General features: G+C 55.6%; 1 protein-coding gene across 1 annotated transcript in view; it reads right to left on the reverse strand.

Moving 5' to 3' along the window:
• The window catches only part of cplane1 (ciliogenesis and planar polarity effector 1), a 217,567-nt gene that overhangs the window by 13,338 nt on the left and 184,937 nt on the right, over positions 1-19,292 (reverse strand). The window lies entirely within an intron of this gene.

A 19,292-nucleotide genomic window follows, 5' to 3' on the forward strand; every position in this document is an offset into this window, starting at 1 on the left:
CTGCACGCCCCTCACTGACACACACACACACTGCACGCACCTCACTGACTCACACACACACTGCACGCACCTCACTGACTCACACACACCTCACTGACTCACACACACACTGCACACACCTCACTGACTCACACACACTGAACGCCCCTCACTGACTCACACACACTGCACGCACCTCATTGACTCACACACACACTGCACGCACCTCACTGACTCACACACACTGCACGCACCTCACTGACTCACACACACTGCACACACCTCACTGACTCACAAACACACTGCATGCCCCGCACTGACTCACACACACCTCACTGACACACACACACACTGCACGCACCTCATTGACACACACACACACTGCACTCACCTCACTGACACACACACACACTGCACACCCCTCACTGACACACACAAACACTGCACGCCCCTCACTGACACCCCTCAGTGACTCACACACACACTGCACGCACCTCACTGACTCACACACACTGCACATACCTCACTGACTCACACACACACTGCACGAACCTCACTGACTCACACACACACTGCACGCACCTCACTGACTCACACACACACTGCACGCACCTCACTGACTCACACACACACTGCACACACCTCACTGACACACACACACTGCACGCACCTCACTGACACACACACACACTGCACGCACCTCACTGACACACACACACACTGCACGCACCTCACTGACTCACACACACACTGCACGCACCTCACTGACACACACACACTGCACACACCTCACTGACTCACACACACACACTGCACGCCCCTCACTGACTCACACACACACTGCACGCACCTCACTGACTCACACACACACTGCACGCACCTCACTGACACACACACACACTGCACGCACCTCACTGACTCACACACACTGCACGCCCCTCACTGACTCACACACACACTGCATGCACCTCACTGACACACACACACTGCATGCACCTCAGTGACTCACACACACACAGCACACACCTGACTCACACACTGCACGTCCCTCACTGACTCACACACACACTGCACACCCCTCACTGACTCACACACACACTGCACGCACCTCACTGACACACACACGCTGCACGCACCTCACTAACTCACACACACACTGCACGCACCTCACTGACACACACACACTGCACGCACCTCACTGATTCACACACACACTGCACGCACCTCACTTACTGACACACACACACTGCACGTACCTCACTGACTCACACACACGCTGCACGCACCTCACTTACTGACACACACACACTGCACGTACCTCACTGACTCACACACACGCTGCATGCCCCTCACTGACTCACACACACCTCACTGACTCACACACACCTCACTGACACACACACACACACTGCTCGCACCTCACTGACTCACACACACTGCACACGCCTCACTGACTCACACACACACACTGCACGCACCTCACTGACACATACACACTGCACGCACCTCACTGACACACACACACTGCACGCACCTTACTGACTCACACACACACTGCACCTACCTCACTGACGCACACACACACTGCACGCACCTCACTGATTCACACACACACTGCACGCACCTCACTGACACACACACACACACTGCTCGCACCTCACTGACTCACACATACACTGCACGCACCTCACTTACTGAAACACACACACTACACGTACCTCACTGACTCACACACACACTGCACGCAGCTCACTGAGTCACACACACACTGCACGCACCTCACTGACTCACACACACACTGCACGCACCTCACCGACTCACACACACACTGCACGCACCTCACTGACTCTCACACACACACTGCACGCACCTCACTGACACATACACACTGCACGCACCTCACTGACTCACACACACACACTGCACGCACCTCACTGACTCACATACACCTCACTGACACACACACACACACTGCTCGCACTTCACTGACACACACACACACACTGCACGCACCTCACTGACTCACACACACACTGCACGCACCTCACTGACTCACACACACACTGCACGCACCTCACTGACACACACACACACTGCACGCACCTCACTGACACACATACACACATTGCACGCACCTCACTGACTCACACACACACTGCACGCACCTCACTGACTCACACACACACTGCACGCACCTCACTGACTCACACACACACTGCACGCACCTCACTGACACACACACACACTGCACGCACCTCACTGACACACATACACACATTGCACGCACCTCACTGACTCACACACACACTGCACGCACCTCACTGACTCACACACACTGCACACACCTCACTGACTCACACACACACTGCACGCACCTCACTGACACACACACACACTGCACGCACCTCACTGACACACACACACTGAACGCCCCTCACTGACTCACACACACTGCACGCACCTCACTGACTCACACACACTGCACGCCCCTCACTGACACACACACACTGCACGCCCCTCACTGACACACACACACACTGCACGCACCTCACTGACACACACACACACTGCACGCACCTCACTGACTCACACACACCTCACTGACACACACACACTGCACGCACCTCACTGACTCACACACACTGAACGCCCCTCACTGACTCACACACACTGCACGCACCTCACTGACTCACACACACACTGCACGCACCTCACTGACTCACACACACACTGCACGCACCTCACTGACACACACACACTGCACGCACCTCACTGACTCACACACACACTGCACGCACCTCACTGACTCACACACTCTGCACGTACCTCACTGACTCACACACACACTGCATGCCCCTCACTGACTCACACACACCTCACTGACTCACACACACCTCACTGACACACACACACACTGCACGCACCTCATTGACACACACACACACTGCACTCACCTCATTGACACACACACACACTGCACAACCCTCACTGACACCCCTCAGTGACTCACACACACACTGCATGCACCTCACTGACTCACACACACTGCACGTACCTCACTGACTCACACACACACTGCACGCACCTCACTGACTCACACACTCACTGCACGCACCTCACTGACTCACACACACACTGCACGCACCTCACTGACTCACACACACACTGCACACACCTCACTGACACACACACACTGCACGCACCTCACTGACACACACACACACTGCACACACCTCACTACACACACCTCACTGACTCACACACACACACTGCACGCACCTCACTGACTCACACACACACACTGCATGCACCTCACTGACACACACACACTGCACGCACCTCACTGACTCACACACACTGCACGCACCTCACTGACTCACACACACACTGCACACACCTCACTGACTCACACACACACTGCACGCACCTCACTGACTCACATACACACTGCACGCCCCTCACTGGATCACACACTGCACACACCTCACTGACTCTCACACACACTGCACGCACCTCACTGACACACAAACACTGCACGCACCTCACTGACTCACACACACTGCACGCCCCTCACTGACTCACACACACACTGCACGCACCTCACTGACACACACACACACTGCACGCACCTCACTGACTCACACACACACACTGCACGCCCCTCACTGATTCACAAACACACACTGCACGCACCTCACTGACACACACAAGCTGCACGCACCTCACTGACACACACACACTGCACGCACCTCACTGATTCACACACACTGCACGCACCTCACTGATTCACACACACTGCACGCACCTCACTGACACACACACACACTGCTCGCACCTCACTGACTCACACACACACTGCTCGCACCTCACTGACTCACACACACTGCACGCCCCTCACTGACTCACACACACACTGCACGCACCTCACTGACACACACACACACTGCACACACCTCACTGACTCACACACACACACTGCACGCCCCTCACTGACTCACACACACACTGCACGCACCTCACTGACACACACACACACTGCACGCACCTCACTGACTCACACACACTGCACGCCCCTCACTGACTCACACACACACTGCACGCACCTCACTGACACACACACACTGCATGCACCTCAGTGACTCACACACACACACAGCACACACCTGACTCACACACTGCACGTCCCTCACTGACTCACACACACACTGCACACCCCTCACTGACTCACACACACACTGCACGCACCTCACTGACACACACACGCTGCACGCACCTCACTAACTCACACACACACTGCACGCACCTCACTGACACACACACACTGCACGCACCTCACTGACTCACACACACCTCACTGACTCACACACACACTGCACACACCTCACTGACTCACACACACTGAACGCCCCTCACTGACTCACACACACTGCACGCACCTCATTGACTCACACACACACTGCACGCACCTCACTGACTCACACACACTGCACGCACCTCTCTGACTCACACACACTGCACACACCTCACTGACTCACAAACACACTGCATGCCCCGCACTGACTCACACACACCTCACTGACACACACACACACTGCACGCACCTCATTGACACACACACACACTGCACTCACCTCACTGACACACACACACACTGCACACCCCTCACTGACACACACAAACACTGCACGCCCCTCACTGACACCCCTCAGTGACTCACACACACACTGCACGCACCTCACTGACTCACACACACTGCACATACCTCACTGACTCACACACACACTGCACGAACCTCACTGACTCACACACACACTGCACGCACCTCACTGACTCACACACACACTGCACGCACCTCACTGACTCACACACACACTGCACACACCTCACTGACACACACACACTGCACGCACCTCACTGACACACACACACACTGCACGCACCTCACTGACACACACACACACTGCACGCACCTCACTGACTCACACACACACTGCACGCACCTCACTGACACACACACACTGCACACACCTCACTGACTCACACACACACACTGCACGCCCCTCACTGACTCACACACACACTGCACGCACCTCACTGACTCACACACACACTGCACGCACCTCACTGACACACACACACACTGCACGCACCTCACTGACTCACACACACTGCACGCCCCTCACTGACTCACACACACACTGCATGCACCTCACTGACACACACACACTGCATGCACCTCAGTGACTCACACACACACAGCACACACCTGACTCACACACTGCACGTCCCTCACTGACTCACACACACACTGCACACCCCTCACTGACTCACACACACACTGCACGCACCTCACTGACACACACACGCTGCACGCACCTCACTAACTCACACACACACTGCACGCACCTCACTGACACACACACACTGCACGCACCTCACTGATTCACACACACACTGCACGCACCTCACTTACTGACACACACACACTGCACGTACCTCACTGACTCACACACACGCTGCACGCACCTCACTTACTGACACACACACACTGCACGTACCTCACTGACTCACACACACGCTGCATGCCCCTCACTGACTCACACACACCTCACTGACTCACACACACCTCACTGACACACACACACACACTGCTCGCACCTCACTGACTCACACACACTGCACACGCCTCACTGACTCACACACACACACTGCACGCACCTCACTGACACACACACACTGCACGCACCTCACTGACACACACACACTGCACGCACCTTACTGACTCACACACACACTGCACCTACCTCACTGACGCACACACACACTGCACGCACCTCACTGATTCACACACACACTGCACGCACCTCACTGACACACACACACACACTGCTCGCACCTCACTGACTCACACATACACTGCACGCACCTCACTTACTGAAACACACACACTACACGTACCTCACTGACTCACACACACACTGCACGCAGCTCACTGAGTCACACACACACTGCACGCACCTCACTGACTCACACACACACTGCACGCACCTCACCGACTCACACACACACTGCACGCACCTCACTGACTCTCACACACACACTGCACGCACCTCACTGACACATACACACTGCACGCACCTCACTGACTCACACACACACACTGCACGCACCTCACTGACTCACATACACCTCACTGACACACACACACACACTGCTCGCACTTCACTGACACACACACACACACTGCACGCACCTCACTGACTCACACACACACTGCACGCACCTCACTGACTCACACACACACTGCACGCACCTCACTGACACACACACACACTGCACGCACCTCACTGACACACATACACACATTGCACGCACCTCACTGACTCACACACACACTGCACGCACCTCACTGACTCACACACACACTGCACGCACCTCACTGACTCACACACACACTGCACGCACCTCACTGACACACACACACACTGCACGCACCTCACTGACACACATACACACATTGCACGCACCTCACTGACTCACACACACACTGCACGCACCTCACTGACTCACACACACTGCACACACCTCACTGACTCACACACACACTGCACGCACCTCACTGACACACACACACACTGCACGCACCTCACTGACACACACACACTGAACGCCCCTCACTGACTCACACACACTGCACGCACCTCACTGACTCACACACACTGCACGCCCCTCACTGACACACACACACTGCACGCCCCTCACTGACACACACACACACTGCACGCACCTCACTGACACACACACACACTGCACGCACCTCACTGACTCACACACACCTCACTGACACACACACACTGCACGCACCTCACTGACTCACACACACTGAACGCCCCTCACTGACTCACACACACTGCACGCACCTCACTGACTCACACACACACTGCACGCACCTCACTGACTCACACACACACTGCACGCACCTCACTGACACACACACACTGCACGCACCTCACTGACTCACACACACACTGCACGCACCTCACTGACTCACACACTCTGCACGTACCTCACTGACTCACACACACACTGCATGCCCCTCACTGACTCACACACACCTCACTGACTCACACACACCTCACTGACACACACACACACTGCACGCACCTCATTGACACACACACACACTGCACTCACCTCATTGACACACACACACACTGCACAACCCTCACTGACACCCCTCAGTGACTCACACACACACTGCATGCACCTCACTGACTCACACACACTGCACGTACCTCACTGACTCACACACACACTGCACGCACCTCACTGACTCACACACTCACTGCACGCACCTCACTGACTCACACACACACTGCACGCACCTCACTGACTCACACACACACTGCACACACCTCACTGACACACACACACTGCACGCACCTCACTGACACACACACACACTGCACACACCTCACTACACACACCTCACTGACTCACACACACACACTGCACGCACCTCACTGACTCACACACACACACTGCATGCACCTCACTGACACACACACACTGCACGCACCTCACTGACTCACACACACTGCACGCACCTCACTGACTCACACACACACTGCACACACCTCACTGACTCACACACACACTGCACGCACCTCACTGACTCACATACACACTGCACGCCCCTCACTGGATCACACACTGCACACACCTCACTGACTCTCACACACACTGCACGCACCTCACTGACACACAAACACTGCACGCACCTCACTGATTCACACACACTGCACGCCCCTCACTGACTCACACACACACTGCACGGACCTCACTGACACACACACACACTGCACGCACCTCACTGACTCACACACACACACTGCACGCCCCTCACTGATTCACAAACACACACTGCACGCACCTCACTGACACACACAAGCTGCACGCACCTCACTGACACACACACACTGCACGCACCTCACTGATTCACACACACTGCACGCACCTCACTGATTCACACACACTGCACGCACCTCACTGACACACACACACACTGCTCGCACCTCACTGACTCACACACACACTGCTCGCACCTCACTGACTCACACACACTGCACGCCCCTCACTGACTCACACACACACTGCACGCACCTCACTGACACACACACACACTGCACACACCTCACTGACTCACACACACACACTGCACGCCCCTCACTGACTCACACACACACTGCACGCACCTCACTGACACACACACACACTGCACGCACCTCACTGACTCACACACACTGCACGCCCCTCACTGACTCACACACACACTGCACGCACCTCACTGACACACACACACTGCATGCACCTCAGTGACTCACACACACACACAGCACACACCTGACTCACACACTGCACGTCCCTCACTGACTCACACACACACTGCACACCCCTCACTGACTCACACACACACTGCACGCACCTCACTGACACACACACGCTGCACGCACCTCACTAACTCACACACACACTGCACGCACCTCACTGACACACACACACTGCACGCACCTCACTGATTCACACACACACTGCCGCACCTCACTTACTGACACACACACACTGCACGTACCTCACTGACTCACACACACGCTGCACGCACCTCACTTACTGACACACACACACTGCACGTACCTCACTGACTCACACACACGCTGCATGCCCCTCACTGACTCACACACACCTCACTGACTCACACACACCTCACTGACACACACACACACACTGCTCGCACCTCACTGACTCACACACACTGCACACCCCTCACTGACTCACACACACACTGCACGCACCTCACTGACACACACACACTGCACGCACCTCACTGACACACACACACTGCACGCACCTCACTGATTCACACACACACTGCACGCACCTCACTGACACACACACACACACTGCTCGCACCTCACTGACTCACACACTCACTGCATGCACCTCACTGACACACACACACACACTGCTCGCACCTCACTGACTCACACATACACTGCACGCACCTCACTGACTCACACACACACTGCACGCAGCTCACTGAGTCACACACACACTGCACGCACCTCACTGACTCACACACACACTGCACGCACCTCACCGACTCACACACACACTGCACGCACCTCACTGACTCACACACACACACTGCACGCACCTCACTAACACATACACACTGCACGCACCTCACTGACTCACACACACACACTGCACGCACCTCACTGACTCACATACACACTGCACGCACCTCACTGACACACACACTGATGCACCTCACTGACTCACACACACACTGCACGCACCTCACTGACTCACACACACACTGCACGCACCTCACTGACACTCACACACACTGCACGCACCTCACTGACACACACACACACTGCACGCACCTCACTGACTCACACACACTGCACGCACGTCACTGACACACACACACTGCACGCACCTCACTGACACACACACACTGCACGCACCTCACTGACACACACACACTGCATGCACCTCACTGACTCACACACACTGCACGCACCTCACTGACACACACACACTGCACACACCTCACTGACTCACACACACACTGCACGCACCTCACTGACTCACACACACACTGCACTCACCTCATTGACACACACACACACTGCACAACCCTCACTGACACACACAAACACTGCACACCCCTCACTGACACCCCTCAGTGACTCACACACACACTGCATGCACCTCACTGACTCACACACACTGCACGTACCTCACTGACTCACACACACACTGCACGCACCTCACTGACTCACACACTCACTGCACGCACCTCACTGACTCACACACACACTGCACGCACCTCACTGACTCACACACACACTGCACACACCTCACTGACACACACACACTGCACGCACCTCACTGACACACACACACACTGCACACACCTCACTGACACACACACACACTGCACACACCTCACTGACTCACACACACACACTGCACGCACCTCACTGACTCACACACACACACTGCACGCACCTCACTGACACACACACACTGCACGCACCTCACTGACTCACACACACTGCACGCACCTCACTGACTCACACACACACTGCACACACCTCACTGACTCACACACACACTGCACGCACCTCACTGACTCACATACACACTGCACGCCCCTCACGGGATCACACACTGCACACACCTCACTGACTCTCACACACACTGCACGCACCTCACTGACACACACACACTGCACGCACCTCACTGACTCACACACACTGCACGCCCCTCACTGACTCACACACACACTGCACGCACCTCACTGACACACACACACACTGCACACACCTCACTGACTCACACACACACACTGCACGCCCCTCACTGATTCACACACACACACTGCACGCACCTCACTGACACACACACACACTGCACACACCTCACTGACTCACACACACACACTGCACGCCCCTCACTGACTCACACACACACTGCATGCACCTCACTGACACACACACACACTGCACGCACCTCACTGACTCACACACACTGCACGCCCCTCACTGACTCACACACACACTGCACGCACCTCACTGACACACACACACTGCATGCACCTCAGTGACTCACACACACACACAGCACACACCTGACTCACACACTGCACGTCCCTCACTGACTCACACACACACAGCACACCCCTCACTGACTCACACACACACTGCATGCACCTCACTGACACACACACGCTGCACGCACCTCACTAACTCACACACACACTGCACGCACCTCACTGACACACACACACTGCACGCACCTCACTGATTCTCACACACACTGCACGCACCTCACTTACTGACACACACACACTGCACGTACCTCACTGACTCACACACACACTGCACGCACCTCACTGACACACACACACTGCACGCACCTCACTGACACACACACACACTGCACACACCTCACTGACTCACACACACACTGCACGCACCTCACTGACTCACATACACACTGCACGCCCCTCACGGGATCACACACTGCACACACCTCACTGACTCTCACACACACTGCACGCACCTCACTGACACACACACACTGCACGCACCTCACTGACTCACACACACTGCACGCCCCTCACTGACTCACACACACACTGCACGCACCTCACTGACACACACACACACTGCACACACCTCACTGACTCACACACACACACTGCACGCCCCTCACTGATTCACACACACACACTGCACGCACCTCACTGACACACACACACACACTGCACACACCTCACTGACTCACACACACACACTGCACGCCCCTCACTGACTCACACACACACTGCATGCACCTCACTGACACACACACACACTGCACGCACCTCACTGACTCACACACACTGCACGCCCCTCACTGACTCACACACACACTGCACGCACCTCACTGACACACACACACTGCATGCACCTCAGTGACTCACACACACTGCATGCACCTCAGTGACTCACACACACACACAGCACACACCTGACTCACACACTGCACGTCCCTCACTGACTCACACACACACAGCACACCCCTCACTGACTCACACACACACTGCATGCACCTCACTGACACACACACGCTGCACGCACCTCACTAACTCACACACACACTGCACGCACCTCACTGACACACACACACTGCACGCACCTCACTGATTCACACACACACTGCACGCACCTCACTTACTGACACACACACACTGCACGTACCTCACTGACTCACACACACACTGCACGCACCTCACTGACACACACACACTGCACGCACCTCACTGACACACACACACACTGCACGCACCTCACTGACACACATACACACATTGTACGCACCTCACTGACTCACACACACACTGCACGCACCTCACTGACTCACACACACACTGCACGCACCTCACTGACTCACACACACACTGCACGCACCTCACTGACACACACACACACTGCACGCACCTCACTGACACACATACACACATTGCACGCACCTCACTGACTCACACACACACTGCACGCACCTCACTGACTCACACACACTGCACACACCTCACTGACTCACACACACACTGCACGCACCTCACTGACACACACACACACTGCACGCACCTCACTGACACACACACACTGAATGCCCCTTACTGACTCACACACACTGCACGCACCTCACTGACTCACACACACTGCACGCCCCTCACTGACACACACACACTGCACGCCCCTCACTGACACACACACATACTGCACGCACCTCACTGACACACACACACACTGCACGCACCTCACTGACTCACACACACCTCACTGACACACACACACTGCACGCACCTCACTGACTCACACACACTGAACGCCCCTCACTGACTCACACACACTGCACGCACCTCACTGACTCACACACACACTGCACGCACCTCACTGACTCACACACACACTGCACGCACCTCACTGACACACACACAATGCACGCACCTCACTGACTCACACACACACTGCACGCACCTCACTGACTCACACACACTGCACGCACCTCACTGACTCACACACACACTGCATGCCCCTCACTGACTCACACACACCTCACTGACTCACACACACCTCACTGACACACACACACACTGCACGCACCTCACTGACACACACACACTGCACTCACCTCATTGACACACACACACACTGCACAACCCTCACTGACACACACAAACACTGCACGCCCCTCACTGACACCCCTCAGTGACTCACACACACACTGCATGCACCTCACTGACTCACACACACTGCACGTACCTCACTGACTCACACACACACTGCACGCACCTCACTGACTCACACACTCACTGCACGCACCTCACTGACTCACACACTCACTGCACGCACCTCACTGACTCACACACACACTGCACGCACCTCACTGACTCACACACACACTGCACACACCTCACTGACACACACACACTGCACGCACCTCACTGACACACACACACACTGCACACACCTCACTGACACACACACACACTGCACACACCTCACTGACTCACACACACACACTGCACGCACCTCACTGACTCACACACACACACTGCACGCACCTCACTAACTCACACACACACTGCACGCACCTCACTGACACACACACACTGCACGCACCTCACTGATTCACACACACACTGCCGCACCTCACTTACTGACACACACACACTGCACGTACCTCACTGACTCACACACACGCTGCACGCACCTCACTTACTGACACACACACACTGCACGTACCTCACTGACTCACACACACGCTGCATGCCCCTCACTGACTCACACACACCTCACTGACTCACACACACCTCACTGACACACACACACACACTGCTCGCACCTCACTGACTCACACACACTGCACACCCCTCACTGACTCACACACACACTGCACGCACCTCACTGACACACACACACTGCACGCACCTCACTGACACACACACACTGCACGCACCTCACTGATTCACACACACACTGCACGCACCTCACTGACACACACACACACACTGCTCGCACCTCACTGACTCACACACTCACTGCATGCACCTCACTGACACACACACACACACTGCTCGCACCTCACTGACTCACACATACACTGCACGCACCTCACTGACTCACACACACACTGCACGCAGCTCACTGAGTCACACACACACTGCACGCACCTCACTGACTCACACACACACTGCACGCACCTCACCGACTCACACACACACTGCACGCACCTCACTGACTCACACACACACACTGCACGCACCTCACTAACACATACACACTGCACGCACCTCACTGACTCACACACACACACTGCACGCACCTCACTGACTCACATACACACTGCACGCACCTCACTGACACACACACTGATGCACCTCACTGACTCACACACACACTGCACGCACCTCACTGACTCACACACACACTGCACGCACCTCACTGACACTCACACACACTGCACGCACCTCACTGACACACACACACACTGCACGCACCTCACTGACTCACACACACTGCACGCACGTCACTGACACACACACACTGCACGCACCTCACTGACACACACACACTGCACGCACCTCACTGACACACACACACTGCATGCACCTCACTGACTCACACACACTGCACGCACCTCACTGACACACACACACTGCACACACCTCACTGACTCACACACACACTGCACGCACCTCACTGACTCACACACACACTGCACTCACCTCATTGACACACACACACACTGCACAACCCTCACTGACACACACAAACACTGCACACCCCTCACTGACACCCCTCAGTGACTCACACACACACTGCATGCACCTCACTGACTCACACACACTGCACGTACCTCACTGACTCACACACACACTGCACGCACCTCACTGACTCACACACTCACTGCACGCACCTCACTGACTCACACACACACTGCACGCACCTCACTGACTCACACACACACTGCACACACCTCACTGACACACACACACTGCACGCACCTCACTGACACACACACACACTGCACACACCTCACTGACACACACACACACTGCACACACCTCACTGACTCACACACACACACTGCACGCACCTCACTGACTCACACACACACACTGCACGCACCTCACTGACACACACACACTGCACGCACCTCACTGACTCACACACACTGCACGCACCTCACTGACTCACACACACACTGCACACACCTCACTGACTCACACACACACTGCACGCACCTCACTGACTCACATACACACTGCACGCCCCTCACGGGATCACACACTGCACACACCTCACTGACTCTCACACACACTGCACGCACCTCACTGACACACACACACTGCACGCACCTCACTGACTCACACACACTGCACGCCCCTCACTGACTCACACACACACTGCACGCACCTCACTGACACACACACACACTGCACACACCTCACTGACTCACACACACACACTGCACGCCCCTCACTGATTCACACACACACACTGCACGCACCTCACTGACACACACACACACACTGCACACACCTCACTGACTCACACACACACACTGCACGCCCCTCACTGACTCACACACACACTGCATGCACCTCACTGACACACACACACACTGCACGCACCTCACTGACTCACACACACTGCACGCCCCTCACTGACTCACACACACACTGCACGCACCTCACTGACACACACACACTGCATGCACCTCAGTGACTCACACACACTGCATGCACCTCAGTGACTCACACACACACACAGCACACACCTGACTCACACACTGCACGTCCCTCACTGACTCACACACACACAGCACACCCCTCACTGACTCACACACACACTGCATGCACCTCACTGACACACACACGCTGCACGCACCTCACTAACTCACACACACACTGCACGCACCTCACTGACACACACACACTGCACGCACCTCACTGATTCACACACACACTGCACGCACCTCACTTACTGACACACACACACTGCACGTACCTCACTGACTCACACACACACTGCACGCACCTCACTGACACACACACACTGCACGCACCTCACTGACACACACACACACTGCACGCACCTCACTGACACACATACACACATTGTACGCACCTCACTGACTCACACACACACTGCACGCACCTCACTGACTCACACACACACTGCACGCACCTCACTGACTCACACACACACTGCACGCACCTCACTGACACACACACACACTGCACGCACCTCACTGACACACACACACTGCACGCACCTCACTGATTCACACACACACTGCACGCACCTCACTGACACACACACACACACTGCTCGCACCTCACTGACTCACACACTCACTGCATGCACCTCACTGACACACACACACACACTGCTCGCACCTCACTGACTCACACATACACTGCACGCACCTCACTGACTCACACACACACTGCACGCAGCTCACTGAGTCACACACACACTGCACGCACCTCACTGACTCACACACACACTGCACGCACCTCACCGACTCACACACACACTGCACGCACCTCACTGACTCACACACACACACTGCACGCACCTCACTAACACATACACACTGCACGCACCTCACTGACTCACACACACACACTGCACGCACCTCACTGACTCACATACACACTGCACGCACCTCACTGACACACACACTGATGCACCTCACTGACTCACACACACACTGCACGCACCTCACTGACTCACACACACACTGCACGCACCTCACTGACACTCACACACACTGCACGCACCTCACTGACACACACACACACTGCACGCACCTCACTGACTCACACACACTGCACGCACGTCACTGACACACACACACTGCACGCACCTCACTGACACACACACACTGCACGCACCTCACTGACACACACACACTGCATGCACCTCACTGACTCACACACACTGCACGCACCTCACTGACACACACACACTGCACACACCTCACTGACTCACACACACACTGCACGCACCTCACTGACTCACACACACACTGCACTCACCTCATTGACACACACACACACTGCACAACCCTCACTGACACACACAAACACTGCACACCCCTCACTGACACCCCTCAGTGACTCACACACACACTGCATGCACCTCACTGACTCACACACACTGCACGTACCTCACTGACTCACACACACACTGCACGCACCTCACTGACTCACACACTCACTGCACGCACCTCACTGACTCACACACACACTGCACGCACCTCACTGACTCACACACACACTGCACACACCTCACTGACACACACACACTGCACGCACCTCACTGACACACACACACACTGCACACACCTCACTGACACACACACACACTGCACACACCTCACTGACTCACACACACACACTGCACGCACCTCACTGACTCACACACACACACTGCACGCACCTCACTGACACACACACACTGCACGCACCTCACTGACTCACACACACTGCACGCACCTCACTGACTCACACACACACTGCACACACCTCACTGACTCACACACACACTGCACGCACCTCACTGACTCACATACACACTGCACGCCCCTCACGGGATCACACACTGCACACACCTCACTGACTCTCACACACACTGCACGCACCTCACTGACACACACACACTGCACGCACCTCACTGACTCACACACACTGCACGCCCCTCACTGACTCACACACACACTGCACGCACCTCACTGACACACACACACACTGCACACACCTCACTGACTCACACACACACACTGCACGCCCCTCACTGATTCACACACACACACTGCACGCACCTCACTGACACACACACACACACTGCACACACCTCACTGACTCACACACACACACTGCACGCCCCTCACTGACTCACACACACACTGCATGCACCTCACTGACACACACACACACTGCACGCACCTCACTGACTCACACACACTGCACGCCCCTCACTGACTCACACACACACTGCACGCACCTCACTGACACACACACACTGCATGCACCTCAGTGACTCACACACACACACAGCACACACCTGACTCACACACTGCACGTCCCTCACTGACTCACACACACACAGCACACCCCTCACTGACTCACACACACTGCATGCACCTCACTGACACACACACGCTGCACGCACCTCACTAACTCACACACACACTGCACGCACCTCACTGACACACACACACTGCACGCACCTCACTGATTCACACACACACTGCACGCACCTCACTTACTGACACACACACACTGCACGTACCTCACTGACTCACACACACACTGCACGCACCTCACTGACACACACACACTGCACGCACCTCACTGACACACACACACACTGCACACACCTCACTGACTCACACACACACTGCACGCACCTCACTGACTCACATACACACTGCACGCCCCTCACGGGATCACACACTGCACACACCTCACTGACTCTCACACACACTGCACGCACCTCACTGACACACACACACTGCACGCACCTCACTGACTCACACACACTGCACGCCCCTCACTGACTCACACACACACTGCACGCACCTCACTGACACACACACACACTGCACACACCTCACTGACTCACACACACACACTGCACGCCCCTCACTGATTCACACACACACACTGCACGCACCTCACTGACACACACACACACACTGCACACACCTCACTGACTCACACACACACACTGCACGCCCCTCACTGACTCACACACACACTGCATGCACCTCACTGACACACACACACACTGCACGCACCTCACTGACTCACACACACTGCACGCCCCTCACTGACTCACACACACACTGCACGCACCTCACTGACACACACACACTGCATGCACCTCAGTGACTCACACACACTGCATGCACCTCAGTGACTCACACACACACACAGCACACACCTGACTCACACACTGCACGTCCCTCACTGACTCACACACACACAGCACACCCCTCACTGACTCACACACACACTGCATGCACCTCACTGACACACACACGCTGCACGCACCTCACTAACTCACACACACACTGCACGCACCTCACTGACACACACACACTGCACGCACCTCACTGATTCACACACACACTGCACGCACCTCACTTACTGACACACACACACTGCACGTACCTCACTGACTCACACACACACTGCACGCACCTCACTGACACACACACACTGCACGCACCTCACTGACACACACACACACTGCACGCACCTCACTGACACACATACACACATTGTACGCACCTCACTGACTCACACACACACTGCACGCACCTCACTGACTCACACACACACTGCACGCACCTCACTGACTCACACACACACTGCACGCACCTCACTGACACACACACACACTGCACGCACCTCACTGACACACATACACACATTGCACGCACCTCACTGACTCACACACACACTGCACGCACCTCACTGACTCACACACACTGCACACACCTCACTGACTCACACACACACTGCACGCACCTCACTGACACACACACACACTGCACGCACCTCACTGACACACACACACTGAATGCCCCTTACTGACTCACACACACTGCACGCACCTCACTGACTCACACACACTGCACGCCCCTCACTGACACACACACACTGCACGCCC

The sequence above is a fragment of the Carcharodon carcharias genome, chromosome 4, assembly GCF_017639515.1.
Source record: "Carcharodon carcharias isolate sCarCar2 chromosome 4, sCarCar2.pri, whole genome shotgun sequence".
NCBI classification, from domain to species: domain Eukaryota; kingdom Metazoa; phylum Chordata; class Chondrichthyes; order Lamniformes; family Lamnidae; genus Carcharodon; species Carcharodon carcharias.